General features: G+C 47.9%; 13 non-coding genes and 2 pseudogenes across 13 annotated transcripts; all 15 read right to left on the reverse strand.

The window, feature by feature from the left end:
* LOC142677461 (U2 spliceosomal RNA) lies at positions 1-191 on the reverse strand. Its single transcript, XR_012852478.1, has one exon. It is a non-coding gene; the product is annotated as a U2 spliceosomal RNA (small nuclear RNA).
* A 1,137-nt stretch (positions 192-1,328) lies between these two features.
* On the reverse strand, positions 1,329-1,519 carry LOC142677473 (U2 spliceosomal RNA). The gene has a single exon (XR_012852489.1). It is a non-coding gene; the product is annotated as a U2 spliceosomal RNA (small nuclear RNA).
* Positions 1,520-2,653: 1,134 nt separating this feature from the next.
* Positions 2,654-2,844, reverse strand: LOC142677485 (U2 spliceosomal RNA). The gene has a single exon (XR_012852500.1). It is a non-coding gene; the product is annotated as a U2 spliceosomal RNA (small nuclear RNA).
* Positions 2,845-3,975: 1,131 nt separating this feature from the next.
* Positions 3,976-4,166, reverse strand: LOC142677497 (U2 spliceosomal RNA). Its single transcript, XR_012852511.1, has one exon. It is a non-coding gene; the product is annotated as a U2 spliceosomal RNA (small nuclear RNA).
* A 286-nt stretch (positions 4,167-4,452) lies between these two features.
* LOC142677613 (U2 spliceosomal RNA) lies at positions 4,453-4,548 on the reverse strand (annotated as a pseudogene).
* A 1,138-nt stretch (positions 4,549-5,686) lies between these two features.
* Positions 5,687-5,877, reverse strand: LOC142677441 (U2 spliceosomal RNA). Its single transcript, XR_012852460.1, has one exon. It is a non-coding gene; the product is annotated as a U2 spliceosomal RNA (small nuclear RNA).
* A 1,134-nt stretch (positions 5,878-7,011) lies between these two features.
* On the reverse strand, positions 7,012-7,202 carry LOC142677509 (U2 spliceosomal RNA). The gene has a single exon (XR_012852522.1). It is a non-coding gene; the product is annotated as a U2 spliceosomal RNA (small nuclear RNA).
* Positions 7,203-7,488: 286 nt separating this feature from the next.
* On the reverse strand, positions 7,489-7,584 carry LOC142677615 (U2 spliceosomal RNA; annotated as a pseudogene).
* Positions 7,585-8,731: 1,147 nt separating this feature from the next.
* LOC142677443 (U2 spliceosomal RNA) lies at positions 8,732-8,922 on the reverse strand. Its single transcript, XR_012852462.1, has one exon. It is a non-coding gene; the product is annotated as a U2 spliceosomal RNA (small nuclear RNA).
* Positions 8,923-10,041: 1,119 nt separating this feature from the next.
* Positions 10,042-10,232, reverse strand: LOC142677447 (U2 spliceosomal RNA). The gene has a single exon (XR_012852466.1). It is a non-coding gene; the product is annotated as a U2 spliceosomal RNA (small nuclear RNA).
* Positions 10,233-11,375: 1,143 nt separating this feature from the next.
* LOC142677521 (U2 spliceosomal RNA) lies at positions 11,376-11,566 on the reverse strand. Its single transcript, XR_012852533.1, has one exon. It is a non-coding gene; the product is annotated as a U2 spliceosomal RNA (small nuclear RNA).
* A 1,125-nt stretch (positions 11,567-12,691) lies between these two features.
* On the reverse strand, positions 12,692-12,882 carry LOC142677494 (U2 spliceosomal RNA). Its single transcript, XR_012852508.1, has one exon. It is a non-coding gene; the product is annotated as a U2 spliceosomal RNA (small nuclear RNA).
* Positions 12,883-14,012: 1,130 nt separating this feature from the next.
* LOC142677500 (U2 spliceosomal RNA) lies at positions 14,013-14,204 on the reverse strand. Its single transcript, XR_012852514.1, has one exon. It is a non-coding gene; the product is annotated as a U2 spliceosomal RNA (small nuclear RNA).
* Positions 14,205-15,328: 1,124 nt separating this feature from the next.
* On the reverse strand, positions 15,329-15,519 carry LOC142677533 (U2 spliceosomal RNA). Its single transcript, XR_012852544.1, has one exon. It is a non-coding gene; the product is annotated as a U2 spliceosomal RNA (small nuclear RNA).
* A 1,119-nt stretch (positions 15,520-16,638) lies between these two features.
* Positions 16,639-16,829, reverse strand: LOC142677421 (U2 spliceosomal RNA). The gene has a single exon (XR_012852443.1). It is a non-coding gene; the product is annotated as a U2 spliceosomal RNA (small nuclear RNA).
* Between the last annotated feature and the right edge of the window lie 749 nt (positions 16,830-17,578).

Here is a 17,578-nt window from a genome sequence, read left to right on the forward strand (position 1 = left end):
AAAGGGTGCACCGGTCCTGGAAATACTGCAATACCAGGTCAATGCGTGGAGTGGACAGAGCAAGCTCTATTTCCATCTCCCTGTTCTAAAAATCCATTTAATATATGGTCCCCAGATAGGGGACGTATCAGATATTAAACTGATAAGAACAGATACTACACTTGATCTTAGCCAAAAGGCCGAGAAGCGATAACCCGAACGTGCCGCGCGTTTTGCTTCTTTTGCTTGCACCACAATGCAGTGCTGAAAGAGGAGGAATCGACATAAAAACGCCTTCCTGGCAACGCCCAAATGCCCTCCTGCCGTGCAAACACTGGCAGCAGCAGCAGCAGCAGCAGCAGCAGCAGCAGTAAGTGCATGCCCACTGCCACCCCTTCTCCTTTCACACCTTGTATCAGCTTTAATCCAGTCCAGTGCTGCCTGCTGAGCAGCACTGACCAACACTGCCTGGGCCCAGGCTTTTATCTCTGAGGCCCCATTATGATGTCAGAAAGCTGGCTCTGGCTCCTGAGGTCTCCACTATGACACGTGCAAAGTTCCGTCTGAACTTTATATAAGACGGTGCGGCTCAGTCAGTCACTCAGTGTTGCCTGAGAGGGCAACACTGCAACAGCCGGCCCCCAGGCTGTCTTTTTTTTGCACAGCTAGTTGCCTCCAGGAGGCCACAAGAGGGAGACAAGGGACTGCAAAATGGAAAATAGGCATCCACCAACTTTACAGACAACTTGTTCTCCTTGCTCCTACAACCTCCATCCTTGCACAGTTTGTTATTCTTCCAGGTAACATAGTAACAAATCCAAATTGCTGCTCTCTTTGTAGGCAAGCAAGGGTTTGTTGCAACTGCAATTCTTACTTCTTCTTGAAATGTAGGGACCACAGTACATTCCATCACATCCATCTAGTGTACACAGGTAGGTCCATTGTGACGGGCGGGCGGGCGGGCGGGCTGGCTGCTTTAATGGCTGTTTGCTGTTCCCCTACTCCACTCCACTATTTGACTATGGTGCTGCATCAATCAGTGGCTGGCTCAGGTGCAGCTCTTTAACCTACCTAGGAGGGAGGGCGGAGAGAAGACAAGGAAGGTGAATGAGCTGTTCCAATGTGAAATGCCGGAAACACAGAAACACAGACGACACAAAACAAGAGGTGGCAATGTATTAATTAATTGCATTTAATAAATTAGCTCATTATCACACATGACTGTACAAATGCATTGTCCAACAGGTGTTGAAATAATGGGATTAAAAGGGGAGATCCCATCCAAAAGACAAAAACAATGGCAAACACAAAAAGCACTTTTGGAATCTGATTTTAGTAAACACATAAGGAAAGGGTGCACCGGTCCTGGAAATACTGCAATACCAGGTCAATGCGTGGAGTGGACAGAGCAAGCTCTATTTCCATCTCCCTGTTCTAAAAATCCATTTAATATATGGTCCCCAGATAGGGGACGTATCAGATATTAAACTGATAAGAACAGATACTACACTTGATCTTAGCCAAAAGGCCGAGAAGCGATAACCCGAACGTGCCGCGCGTTTTGCTTCTTTTGCTTGCACCACAATGCAGTGCTGAAAGAGGAGGAATCGACATAAAAACGCCTTCCTGGCAACGCCCAAATGCCCTCCTGCCGTGCAAACACTGGCAGCAGCAGCAGCAGCAGCAGCAGCAGCAGTAAGTGCATGCCCACTGCCACCCCTTCTCCTTTCACACCTTGTATCAGCTTTAATCCAGTCCAGTGCTGCCTGCTGAGCAGCACTGACCAACACTGCCTGGGCCCAGGCTTTTATCTCTGAGGCCCCATTATGATGTCAGAAAGCTGGCTCTGGCTCCTGAGGTCTCCACTATGACACGTGCAAAGTTCCGTCTGAACTTTATATAAGACGGTGCGGCTCAGTCAGTCACTCAGTGTTGCCTGAGAGGGCAACACTGCAACAGCCGGCCCCCAGGCTGTCTTTTTTTTGCACAGCTAGTTGCCTCCAGGAGGCCACAAGAGGGAGACAAGGGACTGCAAAATGGAAAATAGGCATCCACCAACTTTACAGACAACTTGTTCTCCTTGCTCCTACAACCTCCATCCTTGCACAGTTTGTTATTCTTCCAGGTAACATAGTAACAAATCCAAATTGCTGCTCTCTTTGTAGGCAAGCAAGGGTTTGTTGCAACTGCAATTCTTACTTCTTCTTGAAATGTAGGGACCACAGTACATTCCATCACATCCATCTAGTGTACACAGGTAGGTCCATTGTGACGGGCGGGCGGGCGGGCGGGCTGGCTGCTTTAATGGCTGTTTGCTGTTCCCCTACTCCACTCCACTATTTGACTATGGTGCTGCATCAATCAGTGGCTGGCTCAGGTGCAGCTCTTTAACCTACCTAGGAGGGAGGGCGGAGAGAAGACAAGGAAGGTGAATGAGCTGTTCCAATGTGAAATGCCGGAAACACAGAAACACAGACGACACAAAACAAGAGGTGGCAATGTATTAATTAATTGCATTTAATAAATTAGCTCATTATCACACATGACTGTACAAATGCATTGTCCAACAGGTGTTGAAATAATGGGATTAAAAGGGGAGATCCCATCCGAAAGACAAAAACAATGGCAAACACAAAAAGCACTTTTGGAATCTGATTTTAGTAAACACATAAGGAAAGGGTGCACCGGTCCTGGAAATACTGCAATACCAGGTCAATGCGTGGAGTGGACAGAGCAAGCTCTATTTCCATCTCCCTGTTCTAAAAATCCATTTAATATATGGTCCCCAGATAGGGGACGTATCAGATATTAAACTGATAAGAACAGATACTACACTTGATCTTAGCCAAAAGGCCGAGAAGCGATAACCCGAACGTGCCGCGCGTTTTGCTTCTTTTGCTTGCACCACAATGCAGTGCTGAAAGAGGAGGAATCGACATAAAAACGCCTTCCTGGCAACGCCCAAATGCCCTCCTGCCGTGCAAACACTGGCAGCAGCAGCAGCAGCAGCAGCAGCAGTAAGTGCATGCCCACTGCCACCCCTTCTCCTTTCACACCTTGTATCAGCTTTAATCCAGTCCAGTGCTGCCTGCTGAGCAGCACTGACCAACACTGCCTGGGCCCAGGCTTTTATCTCTGAGGCCCCATTATGATGTCAGAAAGCTGGCTCTGGCTCCTGAGGTCTCCACTATGACACGTGCAAAGTTCCGTCTGAACTTTATATAAGACGGTGCGGCTCAGTCAGTCACTCAGTGTTGCCTGAGAGGGCAACACTGCAACAGCCGGCCCCCAGGCTGTCTTTTTTTTGCACAGCTAGTTGCCTCCAGGAGGCCACAAGAGGGAGACAAGGGACTGCAAAATGGAAAATAGGCATCCACCAACTTTACAGACAACTTGTTCTCCTTGCTCCTACAACCTCCATCCTTGCACAGTTTGTTATTCTTCCAGGTAACATAGTAACAAATCCAAATTTCTGCTCTCTTTGTAGGCAAGCAAGGGTTTGTTGCAACTGCAATTCTTACTTCTTCTTGAAATGTAGGGACCACAGTACATTCCATCACATCCATCTAGTGTACACAGGTAGGTCCATTGTGACGGGCGGGCGGGCGGGCGGGCTGGCTGCTTTAATGGCTGTTTGCTGTTCCCCTACTCCACTCCACTATTTGACTATGGTGCTGCATCAATCAGTGGCTGGCTCAGGTGCAGCTCTTTAACCTACCTAGGAGGGAGGGCGGAGAGAAGACAAGGAAGGTGAATGAGCTGTTCCAATGTGAAATGCCGGAAACACAGAAACACAGACGACACAAAACAAGAGGTGGCAATGTATTAATTAATTGCATTTAATAAATTAGCTCATTATCACACATGACTGTACAAATGCATTGTCCAACAGGTGTTGAAATAATGGGATTAAAAGGGGAGATCCCATCCGAAAGACAAAAACAATGGCAAACACAAAAAGCACTTTTGGAATCTGATTTTAGTAAACACATAAGGAAAGGGTGCACCGGTCCTGGAAATACTGCAATACCAGGTCAATGCGTGGAGTGGACAGAGCAAGCTCTATTTCCATCTCCCTGTTCTAAAAATCCATTTAATATATGGTCCCCAGATAGGGGACGTATCAGATATTAAACTGATAAGAACAGATACTACACTTGATCTTAGCCAAAAGGCCGAGAAGCGATAACCCGAACGTGCCGCGCGTTTTGCTTCTTTTGCTTGCACCACAATGCAGTGCTGAAAGAGGAGGAATCGACATAAAAACGCCTTCCTGGCAACGCCCAAATGCCCTCCTGCCGTGCAAACACTGGCAGCAGCAGCAGCAGCAGCAGCAGCAGCAGTAAGTGCATGCCCACTGCCACCCCTTCTCCTTTCACACCTTGTATCAGCTTTAATCCAGTCCAGTGCTGCCTGCTGAGCAGCACTGACCAACACTGCCTGGGCCCAGGCTTTTATCTCTGAGGCCCCATTATGATGTCAGAAAGCTGGCTCTGGCTCCTGAGGTAGATATTAAACTGATAAGAACAGATACTACACTTGATCTTAGCCAAAAGGCCGAGAAGCGATAACCCGAACGTGCCGCGCGTTTTGCTTCTTTTGCTTGCACCACAATGCAGTGCTGAAAGAGGAGGAATCGACATAAAAACGCCTTCCTGGCAACGCCCAAATGCCCTCCTGCCGTGCAAACACTGGCAGCAGCAGCAGCAGCAGCAGCAGCAGCAGTAAGTGCATGCCCACTGCCACCCCTTCTCCTTTCACACCTTGTATCAGCTTTAATCCACTCCAGTGCTGCCTGCTGAGCAGCACTGACCAACACTGCCTGGGCCCAGGATTTTATCTCTGAGGCCCCATTATGATGTCAGAAAGCTGGCTCTGGCTCCTGAGGTCTCCACTATGACACGTGCAAAGTTCCGTCTGAACTTTATATAAGACGGTGCGGCTCAGTCAGTCACTCCGTGTTGCCTGAGAGGGCAACACTGCAACAGCCGGCCCCCAGGCTGTCTTTTTTTTGCACAGCTAGTTGCCTCCAGGAGGCCGCAAGAGGGAGACAAGGGACTGCAAAATGGAAAATAGGCATCCACCAACTTTACAGACAACTTGTTCTCCTTGCTCCTACAACCTCCATCCTTGCACAGTTTGTTATTCTTCCAGGTAACATAGTAACAAATCCAAATTGCTGCTCTCTTTGTAGGCAAGCAAGGGTTTGTTGCAACTGCAATTCTTACTTCTTCTTGAAATGTAGGGACCACAGTACATTCCATCACATCCATCTAGTGTACACAGGTAGGTCCATTGTGACGGGCGGGCGGGCGGGCGGGCGGGCTGGCTGCTTTAATGGCTGTTTGCTGTTCCCCTACTCCACTCCACTATTTGACTATGGTGCTGCATCAATCACTGGCTGGCTCAGGTGCAGCTCTTTAACCTACCTAGGAGGGAGGGCGGAGAGAAGACAAGGAAGGTGAATGAGCTGTTCCAATGTGAAATGCCGGAAACACAGAAACACAGACGACACAAAACAAGAGGTGGCAATGTATTAATTAATTGCATTTAATAAATTAGCTCATTATCACACATGACTGTACAAATGCATTGTCCAACAGGTGTTGAAATAATGGGATTAAAAGGGGAGATCCCATCCGAAAGACAAAAACAATGGCAAACACAAAAAGCACTTTTGGAATCTGATTTTAGTAAACACATAAGGAAAGGGTGCACCGGTCCTGGAAATACTGCAATACCAGGTCAATGTGTGGAGTGGACAGAGCAAGCTCTATTTCCATCTCCCTGTTCTAAAAATCCATTTAATATATGGTCCCCAGATAGGGGACGTATCAGATATTAAACTGATAAGAACAGATACTACACTTGATCTTAGCCAAAAGGCCGAGAAGCGATAACCCGAACGTGCCGCGCGTTTTGCTTCTTTTGCTTGCACCACAATGCAGTGCTGAAAGAGGAGGAATCGACATAAAAACGCCTTCCTGGCAACGCCCAAATGCCCTCCTGCCGTGCAAACACTGGCAGCAGCAGCAGCAGCAGCAGCAGCAGCAGTAAGTGCATGCCCACTGCCACCCCTTCTCCTTTCACACCTTGTATCAGCTTTAATCCAGTCCAGTGCTGCCTGCTGAGCAGCACTGACCAACACTGCCTGGGCCCAGGCTTTTATCTCTGAGGCCCCATTATGATGTCAGAAAGCTGGCTCTGGCTCCTGAGGTCTCCACTATGACACGTGCAAAGTTCCGTCTGAACTTTATATAAGACGGTGCGGCTCAGTCAGTCACTCAGTGTTGCCTGAGAGGGCAACACTGCAACAGCCGGCCCCCAGGCTGTCTTTTTTTTGCACAGCTAGTTGCCTCCAGGAGGCCACAAGAGGGAGACAAGGGACTGCAAAATGGAAAATAGGCATCCACCAACTTTACAGACAACTTGTTCTCCTTGCTCCTACAACCTCCATCCTTGCACAGTTTGTTATTCTTCCAGGTAACATAGTAACAAATCCAAATTGCTGCTCTCTTTGTAGGCAAGCAAGGGTTTGTTGCAACTGCAATTCTTACTTCTTCTTGAAATGTAGGGACCACAGTACATTCCATCACATCCATCTAGTGTACACAGGTAGGTCCATTGTGACGGGCGGGCGGGCGGGCGGGCTGGCTGCTTTAATGGCTGTTTGCTGTTCCCCTACTCCACTCCACTATTTGACTATGGTGCTGCATCAATCAGTGGCTGGCTCAGGTGCAGCTCTTTAACCTACCTAGGAGGGAGGGCGGAGAGAAGACAAGGAAGGTGAATGAGCTGTTCCAATGTGAAATGCCGGAAACACAGAAACACAGACGACACAAAACAAGAGGTGGCAATGTATTAATTAATTGCATTTAATAAATTAGCTCATTATCACACATGACTGTACAAATGCATTGTCCAACAGGTGTTGAAATAATGGGATTAAAAGGGGAGATCCCATCCGAAAGACAAAAACAATGGCAAACACAAAAAGCACTTTTGGAATCTGATTTTAGTAAACACATAAGGAAAGGGTGCACCGGTCCTGGAAATACTGCAATACCAGGTCAATGCGTGGAGTGGACAGAGCAAGCTCTATTTCCATCTCCCTGTTCTAAAAATCCATTTAATATATGGTCCCCAGATAGGGGACGTATCAGATATTAAACTGATAAGAACAGATACTACACTTGATCTTAGCCAAAAGGCCGAGAAGCGATAACCCGAACGTGCCGCGCGTTTTGCTTCTTTTGCTTGCACCACAATGCAGTGCTGAAAGAGGAGGAATCGACATAAAAACGCCTTCCTGGCAACGCCCAAATGCCCTCCTGCCGTGCAAACACTGGCAGCAGCAGCAGCAGCAGCAGCAGCAGCAGTAAGTGCATGCCCACTGCCACCCCTTCTCCTTTCACACCTTGTATCAGCTTTAATCCAGTCCAGTGCTGCCTGCTGAGCAGCACTGACCAACACTGCCTGGGCCCAGGCTTTTATCTCTGAGGCCCCATTATGATGTCAGAAAGCTGGCTCTGGCTCCTGAGGTAGATATTAAACTGATAAGAACAGATACTACACTTGATCTTAGCCAAAAGGCCGAGAAGCGATAACCCGAACGTGCCGCGCGTTTTGCTTCTTTTGCTTGCACCACAATGCAGTGCTGAAAGAGGAGGAATCGACATAAAAACGCCTTCCTGGCAACGCCCAAATGCCCTCCTGCCGTGCAAACACTGGCAGCAGCAGCAGCAGCAGCAGCAGCAGCAGCAGCAGCAGTAAGTGCATGCCCACTGCCACCCCTTCTCCTTTCACACCTTGTATCAGCTTTAATCCACTCCAGTGCTGCCTGCTGAGCAGCACTGACCAACACTGCCTGGGCCCAGGCTTTTATCTCTGAGGCCCCATTATGATGTCAGAAAGCTGGCTCTGGCTCCTGAGGTCTCCACTATGACACGTGCAAAGTTCCGTCTGAACTTTATATAAGACGGTGCGGCTCAGTCAGTCACTCCGTGTTGCCTGAGAGGGCAACACTGCAACAGCCGGCCCCCAGGCTGTCTTTTTTTTGCACAGCTAGTTGCCTCCAGGAGGCCACAAGAGGGAGACAAGGGACTGCAAAATGGAAAATAGGCATCCACCAACTTTACAGACAACTTGTTCTCCTTGCTCCTACAACCTCCATCCTTGCACAGTTTGTTATTCTTCCAGGTAACATAGTAACAAATCCAAATTGCTGCTCTCTTTGTAGGCAAGCAAGGGTTTGTTGCAACTGCAATTCTTACTTCTTCTTGAAATGTAGGGACCACAGTACATTCCATCACATCCATCTAGTGTACACAGGTAGGTCCATTGTGACGGGCGGGCGGGCGGGCGGGCGGGCTGGCTGCTTTAATGGCTGTTTGCTGTTCCCCTACTCCACTCCACTATTTGACTATGGTGCTGCATCAATCACTGGCTGGCTCAGGTGCAGCTCTTTAACCTACCTAGGAGGGAGGGCGGAGAGAAGACAAGGAAGGTGAATGAGCTGTTCCAATGTGAAATGCCGGAAACACAGAAACACAGACGACACAAAACAAGAGGTGGCAATGTATTAATTAATTGCATTTAATAAATTAGCTCATTATCACACATGACTGTACAAATGCATTGTCCAACAGGTGTTGAAATAATGGGATTAAAAGGGGAGATCCCATCCGAAAGACAAAAACAATGGCAAACACAAAAAGCACTTTTGGAATCTGATTTTAGTAAACACATAAGGAAAGGGTGCACCGGTCCTGGAAATACTGCAATACCAGGTCAATGTGTGGAGTGGACAGAGCAAGCTCTATTTCCATCTCCCTGTTCTAAAAATCCATTTAATATATGGTCCCCAGATAGGGGACGTATCAGATATTAAACTGATAAGAACAGATACTACACTTGATCTTAGCCAAAAGGCCGAGAAGCGATAACCCGAACGTGCCGCGCGTTTTGCTTCTTTTGCTTGCACCACAATGCAGTGCTGAAAGAGGAGGAATCGACATAAAAACGCCTTCCTGGCAACGCCCAAATGCCCTCCTGCCGTGCAAACACTGGCAGCAGCAGCAGCAGTAAGTGCATGCCCACTGCCACCCCTTCTCCTTTCACACCTTGTATCAGCTTTAATCCAGTCCAGTGCTGCCTGCTGAGCAGCACTGACCAACACTGCCTGGGCCCAGGCTTTTATCTCTGAGGCCCCATTATGATGTCAGAAAGCTGGCTCTGGCTCCTGAGGTCTCCACTATGACACGTGCAAAGTTCCGTCTGAACTTTATATAAGACGGTGCGGCTCAGTCAGTCACTCAGTGTTGCCTGAGAGGGCAACACTGCAACAGCCGGCCCCCAGGCTGTCTTTTTTTTGCACTGCTAGTTGCCTCTAGGAGGCCACAAGAGGGAGACAAGGGACTGCAAAATGGAAAATAGGCATCCACCAACTTTACAGACAACTTGTTCTCCTTGCTCCTACAACCTCCATCCTTGCACAGTTTGTTATTCTTCCAGGTAACATAGTAACAAATCCAAATTGCTGCTCTCTTTGTAGGCAAGCAAGGGTTTGTTGCAACTGCAATTCTTACTTCTTCTTGAAATGTAGGGACCACAGTACATTCCATCACATCCATCTAGTGTACACAGGTAGGTCCATTGTGACGGGCGGGCGGGCGGGCGGGCTGGCTGCTTTAATGGCTGTTTGCTGTTCCCCTACTCCACTCCACTATTTGACTATGGTGCTGCATCAATCAGTGGCTGGCTCAGGTGCAGCTCTTTAACCTACCTAGGAGGGAGGGCGGAGAGAAGACAAGGAAGGTGAATGAGCTGTTCCAATGTGAAATGCCGGAAACACAGAAACACAGACGACACAAAACAAGAGGTGGCAATGTATTAATTAATTGCACTTAATAAATTAGCTCATTATCACACATGACTGTACAAATAAATTGTCCAACAGTTGTTGAAATAATGGGATTAAAAGGGGAGATCCCATCCGAAAGACAAAAACAATGGCAAACACAAAAAGCACTTTTGGAATCTGATTTTAGTAAACACATAAGGAAAGGGTGCACCGGTCCTGGAAATACTGCAATACCAGGTCAATGCGTGGAGTGGACAGAGCAAGCTCTATTTCCATCTCCCTGTTCTAAAAATCCATTTAATATATGGTCCCCAGATAGGGGACGTATCAGATATTAAACTGATAAGAACAGATACTATACTTGATCTTAGCCAAAAGGCCGAGAAGCGATAACCCGAACGTGCCGCGCGTTTTGCTTCTTTTGCTTGCACCACAATGCAGTGCTGAAAGAGGAGGAATCGACATAAAAACGCCTTCCTGGCAACGCCCAAATGCCCTCCTGCCGTGCAAACACTGGCAGCAGCAGCAGCAGCAGCAGCAGCAGTAAGTGCATGCCCACTGCCACCCCTTCTCCTTTCACACCTTGTATCAGCTTTAATCCAGTCCAGTGCTGCCTGCTGAGCAGCACTGACCAACACTGCCTGGGCCCAGGCTTTTATCTCTGAGGCCCCATTATGATGTCAGAAAGCTGGCTCTGGCTCCTGAGGTCTCCACTATGACACGTGCAAAGTTCCGTCTGAACTTTATATAAGACGGTGCGGCTCAGTCAGTCACTCAGTGTTGCCTGAGAGGGCAACACTGCAACAGCCGGCCCCCAGGCTGTCTTTTTTTTGCACAGCTAGTTGCCTCCAGGAGGCCACAAGAGGGAGACAAGGGACTGCAAAATGGAAAATAGGCATCCACCAACTTTACAGACAACTTGTTCTCCTTGCTCCTACAACCTCCATCCTTGCACAGTTTGTTATTCTTCCAGGTAACATAGTAACAAATCCAAATTGCTGCTCTCTTTGTAGGCAAGCAAGGGTTTGTTGCAACTGCAATTCTTACTTCTTCTTGAAATGTAGGGACCACAGTACATTCCATCACATCCATCTAGTGTACACAGGTAGGTCCATTGTGACGGGCGGGCGGGCGGGCGGGCGGGCGGGCGGGCTGGCTGCTTTAATGGCTGTTTGCTGTTCCCCTACTCCACTCCACTATTTGACTATGGTGCTGCATCAATCAGTGGCTGGCTCAGGTGCAGCTTTTTAACCTACCTAGGAGGGAGGGCGGAGAGAAGACAAGGAAGGTGAATGAGCTGTTCCAATGTGAAATGCCGGAAACACAGAAACACAGACGACACAAAACAAGAGGTGGCAATGTATTAATTAATTGCATTTAATAAATTAGCTCATTATCACACATGACTGTACAAATGCATTGTCCAACAGGTGTTGAAATAATGGGATTAAAAGGGGAGATCCCATCCGAAAGACAAAAACAATGGCAAACACAAAAAGCACTTTTGGAATCTGATTTTAGTAAACACATAAGGAAAGGGTGCACCGGTCCTGGAAATACTGCAATACCAGGTCAATGCGTGGAGTGGACAGAGCAAGCTCTATTTCCATCTCCCTGTTCTAAAAATCCATTTAATATATGGTCCCCAGATAGGGGACGTATCAGATATTAAACTGATAAGAACAGATACTACACTTGATCTTAGCCAAAAGGCCGAGAAGCGATAACCCGAACGTGCCGCGCGTTTTGCTTCTTTTGCTTGCACCACAATGCAGTGCTGAAAGAGGAGGAATCGACATAAAAACGCCTTCCTGGCAACGCCCAAATGCCCTCCTGCCGTGCAAACACTGGCAGCAGCAGCAGCAGCAGCAGTAAGTGCATGCCCACTGCCACCCCTTCTCCTTTCACACCTTGTATCAGCTTTAATCCAGTCCAGTGCTGCCTGCTGAGCAGCACTGACCAACACTGCCTGGGCCCAGGCTTTTATCTCTGAGGCCCCATTATGATGTCAGAAAGCTGGCTCTGGCTCCTGAGGTCTCCACTATGACACGTGCAAAGTTCCGTCTGAACTTTATATAAGACGGTGCGGCTCAGTCAGTCACTCAGTGTTGCCTGAGAGGGCAACACTGCAACAGCCGGCCCCCAGGCTGTCTTTTTTTTGCACAGCTAGTTGCCTCCAGGAGGCCACAAGAGGGAGACAAGGGACTGCAAAATGGAAAATAGGCATCCACCAACTTTACATACAACTTGTTCTCCTTGCTCCTACAACCTCCATCCTTGCACAGTTTGTTATTCTTCCAGGTAACATAGTAACAAATCCAAATTGCTGCTCTCTTTGTAGGCAAGCAAGGGTTTGTTGCAACTGCAATTCTTACTTCTTCTTGAAATGTAGGGACCACAGTACATTCCATCACATCCATCTAGTGTACACAGGTAGGTCCATTGTGACGGGCGGGCGGGCGGGCGGGCTGGCTGCTTTAATGGCTGTTTGCTGTTCCCCTACTCCACTCCACTATTTGACTATGGTGCTGCATCAATCAGTGGCTGGCTCAGGTGCAGCTCTTTAACCTACCTAGGAGGGAGGGCGGAGAGAAGACAAGGAAGGTGAATGAGCTGTTCCAATGTGAAATGCCGGAAACACAGAAACACAGACGACACAAAACAAGAGGTGGCAATGTATTAATTAATTGCATTTAATAAATTAGCTCATTATCACACATGACTGTACAAATGCATTGTCCAACAGGTGTTGAAATAATGGGATTAAAAGGGGAGATCCCATCCGAAAGACAAAAACAATGGCAAACACAAAAAGCACTTTTGGGATCTGATTTTAGTAAACACATAAGGAAAGCGTGCACCGGTCCTGGAAATACTGCAATACCAGGTCAATGTGTGGAGTGGACAGAGCAAGCTCTATTTCCATCTCCCTGTTCTAAAAATCCATTTAATATATGGTCCCCAGATAGGGGACGTATCAGATATTAAACTGATAAGAACAGATACTACACTTGATCTTAGCCAAAAGGCCGAGAAGCGATAACCCGAACGTGCCGCGCGTTTTGCTTCTTTTGCTTGCACCACAATGCAGTGCTGAAAGAGGAGGAATCGACATAAAAACGCCTTCCTGGCAACGCCCAAATGCCCTCCTGCCGTGCAAACACTGGCAGCAGCAGCAGCAGCAGCAGCAGCAGCAGTAAGTGCATGCCCACTGCCACCCCTTCTCCTTTCACACCTTGTATCAGCTTTAATCCAGTCCAGTGCAGCCAGCTGAGCAGCACTGACCAACACTGCCTGGGCCCAGGCTTTTATCTATGAGGCCCCATTATGATGTCAGAAAGCTGGCTCTGGCTCCTGAGGTCTCCACTATGACACGTGCAAAGTTCCGTCTGAACTTTATATAAGACGGTGCGGCTCAGTCAGTCACTCAGTGTTGCCTGAGAGGGCAACACTGCAACAGCCGGCCCCCAGGCTGTCTTTTTTTTGCACAGCTAGTTGCCTCCAGGAGGCCACAAGAGGGAGACAAGGGACTGCAAAATGGAAAATAGGCATCCACCAACTTTACAGACAACTTGTTCTCCTTGCTCCTACAACCTCCATCCTTGCACAGTTTGTTATTCTTCCAGGTAACATAGTAACAAATCCAAATTGCTGCTCTCTTTGTAGGCAAGCAAGGGTTTGTTGCAACTGCAATTCTTACTTCTTCTTGAAATGTAGGGACCACAGTACATTCCATCACATCCATCTAGTGTACACAGGTAGGTCCATTGTGACGGGCGGGCGGGCGGGCTGGCTGCTTTAATGGCTGTTTGCTGTTCCCCTACTCCACTCCACTATTTGACTATGGTGCTGCATCAATCAGTGGCTGGCTCAGGTGCAGCTCTTTAACCTACCTAGGAGGGAGGGCGGAGAGAAGACAAGGAAGGTGAATGAGCTGTTCCAATGTGAAATGCCGGAAACACAGAAACACAGACGACACAAAACAAGAGGTGGCAATGTATTAATTAATTGCATTTAATAAATTAGCTCATTATCACACATGACTGTACAAATGCATTGTCCAACAGGTGTTGAAATAATGGGATTAAAAGGGGAGATCCCATCCGAAAGACAAAAACAATGGCAAACACAAAAAGCACTTTTGGAATCTGATTTTAGTAAACACATAAGGAAAGGGTGCACCGGTCCTGGAAATACTGCAATACCAGGTCAATGCGTGGAGTGGACAGAGCAAGCTCTATTTCCATCTCCCTGTTCTAAAAATCCATTTAATATATGGTCCCCAGATAGGGGACGTATCAGATATTAAACTGATAAGAACAGATACTACACTTGATCTTAGCCAAAAAGGCAGAGAAGCGATAACCCGAACGTGCCGCGCGTTTTGCTTCTTTTGCTTGCACCACAATGCAGTGCTGAAAGAGGAGGAATCGACATAAAAACGCCTTCCTGGCAACGCCCAAATGCCCTCCTGCCGTGCAAACACTGGCAGCAGCAGCAGCAGCAGCAGCAGTAAGTGCATGCCCACTGCCACCCCTTCTCCTTTCACACCTTGTATCAGCTTTAATCCAGTCCAGTGCTGCCTGCTGAGCAGCACTGACCAACACTGCCTGGGCCCAGGCTTTTATCTCTGAGGCCCCATTATGATGTCAGAAAGCTGGCTCTGGCTCCTGAGGTCTCCACTATGACACGTGCAAAGTTCCGTCTGAACTTTATATAAGACGGTGCGGCTCAGTCAGTCACTCAGTGTTGCCTGAGAGGGCAACACTGCAACAGCCGGCCCCCAGGCTGTCTTTTTTTTGCACAGCTAGTTGCCTCCAGGAGGCCACAAGAGGGAGACAAGGGACTGCAAAATGGAAAATAGGCATCCACCAACTTTACAGACAACTTGTTCTCCTTGCTCCTACAACCTCCATCCTTGCACAGTTTGTTATTCTTCCAGGTAACATAGTAACAAATCCAAATTGCTGCTCTCTTTGTAGGCAAGCAAGGGTTTGTTGCAACTGCAATTCTTACTTCTTCTTGAAATGTAGGGACCACAGTACATTCCATCACATCCATCTAGTGTACACAGGTAGGTCCATTGTGACGGGCGGGCGGGCGGGCTGGCTGCTTTAATGGCTGTTTGCTGCTCCCCTACTCCACTCCACTATTTGACTATGGTGCTGCATCAATCAGTGGCTGGCTCAGGTGCAGCTCTTTAACCTACCTAGGAGGGAGGGCGGAGAGAAGACAAGGAAGGTGAATGAGCTGTTCCAATGTGAAATGCCGGAAACACAGAAACACAGACGACACAAAACAAGAGGTGGCAATGTATTAATTAATTGCATTTAATAAATTAGCTCATTATCACACATGACTGTACAAATGCATTGTCCAACAGGTGTTGAAATAATGGGATTAAAAGGGGAGATCCCATCCGAAAGACAAAAACAATGGCAAACACAAAAAGCACTTTTGGAATCTGATTTTAGTAAACACATAAGGAAAGGGTGCACCGGTCCTGGAAATACTGCAATACCAGGTCAATGCGTGGAGTGGACAGAGCAAGCTCTATTTCCATCTCCCTGTTCTAAAAATCCATTTAATATATGGTCCCCAGATAGGGGACGTATCAGATATTAAACTGATAAGAACAGATACTACACTTGATCTTAGCCAAAAGGCCGAGAAGCGATAACCCGAACGTGCCGCGCGTTTTGCTTCTTTTGCTTGCACCACAATGCAGTGCTGAAAGAGGAGGAATCGACATAAAAACGCCTTCCTGGCAACGCCCAAATGCCCTCCTGCCGTGCAAACACTGGCAGCAGCAGCAGCAGTAAGTGCATGCCCACTGCCACCCCTTCTCCTTTCACACCTTGTATCAGCTTTAATCCAGTCCAGTGCTGCCTGCTGAGCAGCACTGACCAACACTGCCTGGGCCCAGGCTTTTATCTCTGAGGCCCCATTATGATGTCAGAAAGCTGGCTCTGGCTCCTGAGGTCTCCACTATGACACGTGCAAAGTTCCGTCTGAACTTTATATAAGACGGTGCGGCTCAGTCAGTCACTCAGTGTTGCCTGAGAGGGCAACACTGCAACAGCCGGCCCCCAGGCTGTCTTTTTTTTGCACAGCTAGTTGCCTCCAGGAGGCCACAAGAGGGAGACAAGGGACTGCAAAATGGAAAATAGGCATCCACCAACTTTACAGACAACTTGTTCTCCTTGCTCCTACAACCTCCATCCTTGCACAGTTTGTTATTCTTCCAGGTAACATAGTAACAAATCCAAATTGCTGCTCTCTTTGTAGGCAAGCAAGGGTTTGTTGCAACTGCAATTCTTACTTCTTCTTGAAATGTAGGGACCACAGTACATTCCATCACATCCATCTAGTGTACACAGGTAGGTCCATTGTGACGGGCGGGCGGGCGGGCGGGCTGGCTGCTTTAATGGCTGTTTGCTGTTCCCCTACTCCACTCCACTATTTGACTATGGTGCTGCATCAATCAGTGGCTGGCTCAGGTGCAGCTCTTTAACCTACCTAGGAGGGAGGGCGGAGAGAAGACAAGGAAGGTGAATGAGCTGTTCCAATGTGAAATGCCGGAAACACAGAAACACAGACGACACAAAATAAGAGGTGGCAATGTATTAATTAATTGCATTTAATAAATTAGCTCATTATCACACATGACTGTACAAATGCATTGTCCAACAGGTGTTGAAATAATGGGATTAAAAGGGGAGATCCCATCCGAAAGACAAAAACAATGGCAAACACAAAAAGCACTTTTGGAATCTGATTTTAGTAAACACATAAGGAAAGGGTGCACAGGTCCTGGAAATACTGCAATACCAGGTCAATGCGTGGAGTGGACAGAGCAAGCTCTATTTCCATCTCCCTGTTCTAAAAATCCATTTAATATATGGTCCCCAGATAGGGGACGTATCAGATATTAAACTGATAAGAACAGATACTACACTTGATCTTAGCCAAAAGGCCGAGAAGCGATAACCCGAACGTGCCGCGCGTTTTGCTTCTTTTGCTTGCACCACAATGCAGTGCTGAAAGAGGAGGAATCGACATAAAAACGCCTTCCTGGCAACGCCCAAATGCCCTCCTGCCGTGCAAACACTAGCAGCAGCAGCAGCAGCAGCAGCAGCAGCAGCAGCAGTAAGTGCATGCCCACTGCCACCCCTTCTCCTTTCACACCTTGTATCAGCTTTAATCCAGTCCAGTGCTGCCTGCTGAGCAGCACTGACCAACACTGCCTGGGCCCAGGCTTTTATCTCTGAGGCCCCATTATGATGTCAGAAAGCTGGCTCTGGCTCCTGAGGTCTCCACTATGACACGTGCAAAGTTCCGTCTGAACTTTATATAAGACGGTGCGGCTCAGTCAGTCACTCAGTGTTGCCTGAGAGGGCAACACTGCAACAGCCGGCCCCCAGGCTGTCTTTTTTTTGCACAGCTAGTTGCCTCCAGGAGGCCACAAGAGGGAGACAAGGGACTGCAAAATGGAAAATAGGCATCCACCAACTTTACAGACAACTTGTTCTCCTTGCTCCTACAACCTCCATCCTTGCACAGTTTGTTATTCTTCCAGGTAACATAGTAACAAATCCAAATTGCTGCTCTCTTTGTAGGCAAGCAAGGGTTTGTTGCAACTGCAATTCTTACTTCTTCTTGAAATGTAGGGACCACAGTACATTCCATCACATCCATCTAGTGTACACAGGTAGGTCCATTGTGACGGGCGGGCGG

Source organism: Rhinoderma darwinii (genome assembly GCF_050947455.1).
Source record: "Rhinoderma darwinii isolate aRhiDar2 chromosome 2 unlocalized genomic scaffold, aRhiDar2.hap1 SUPER_2_unloc_31, whole genome shotgun sequence".
Classification (NCBI taxonomy): Eukaryota; Metazoa; Chordata; class Amphibia; order Anura; family Rhinodermatidae; genus Rhinoderma; species Rhinoderma darwinii.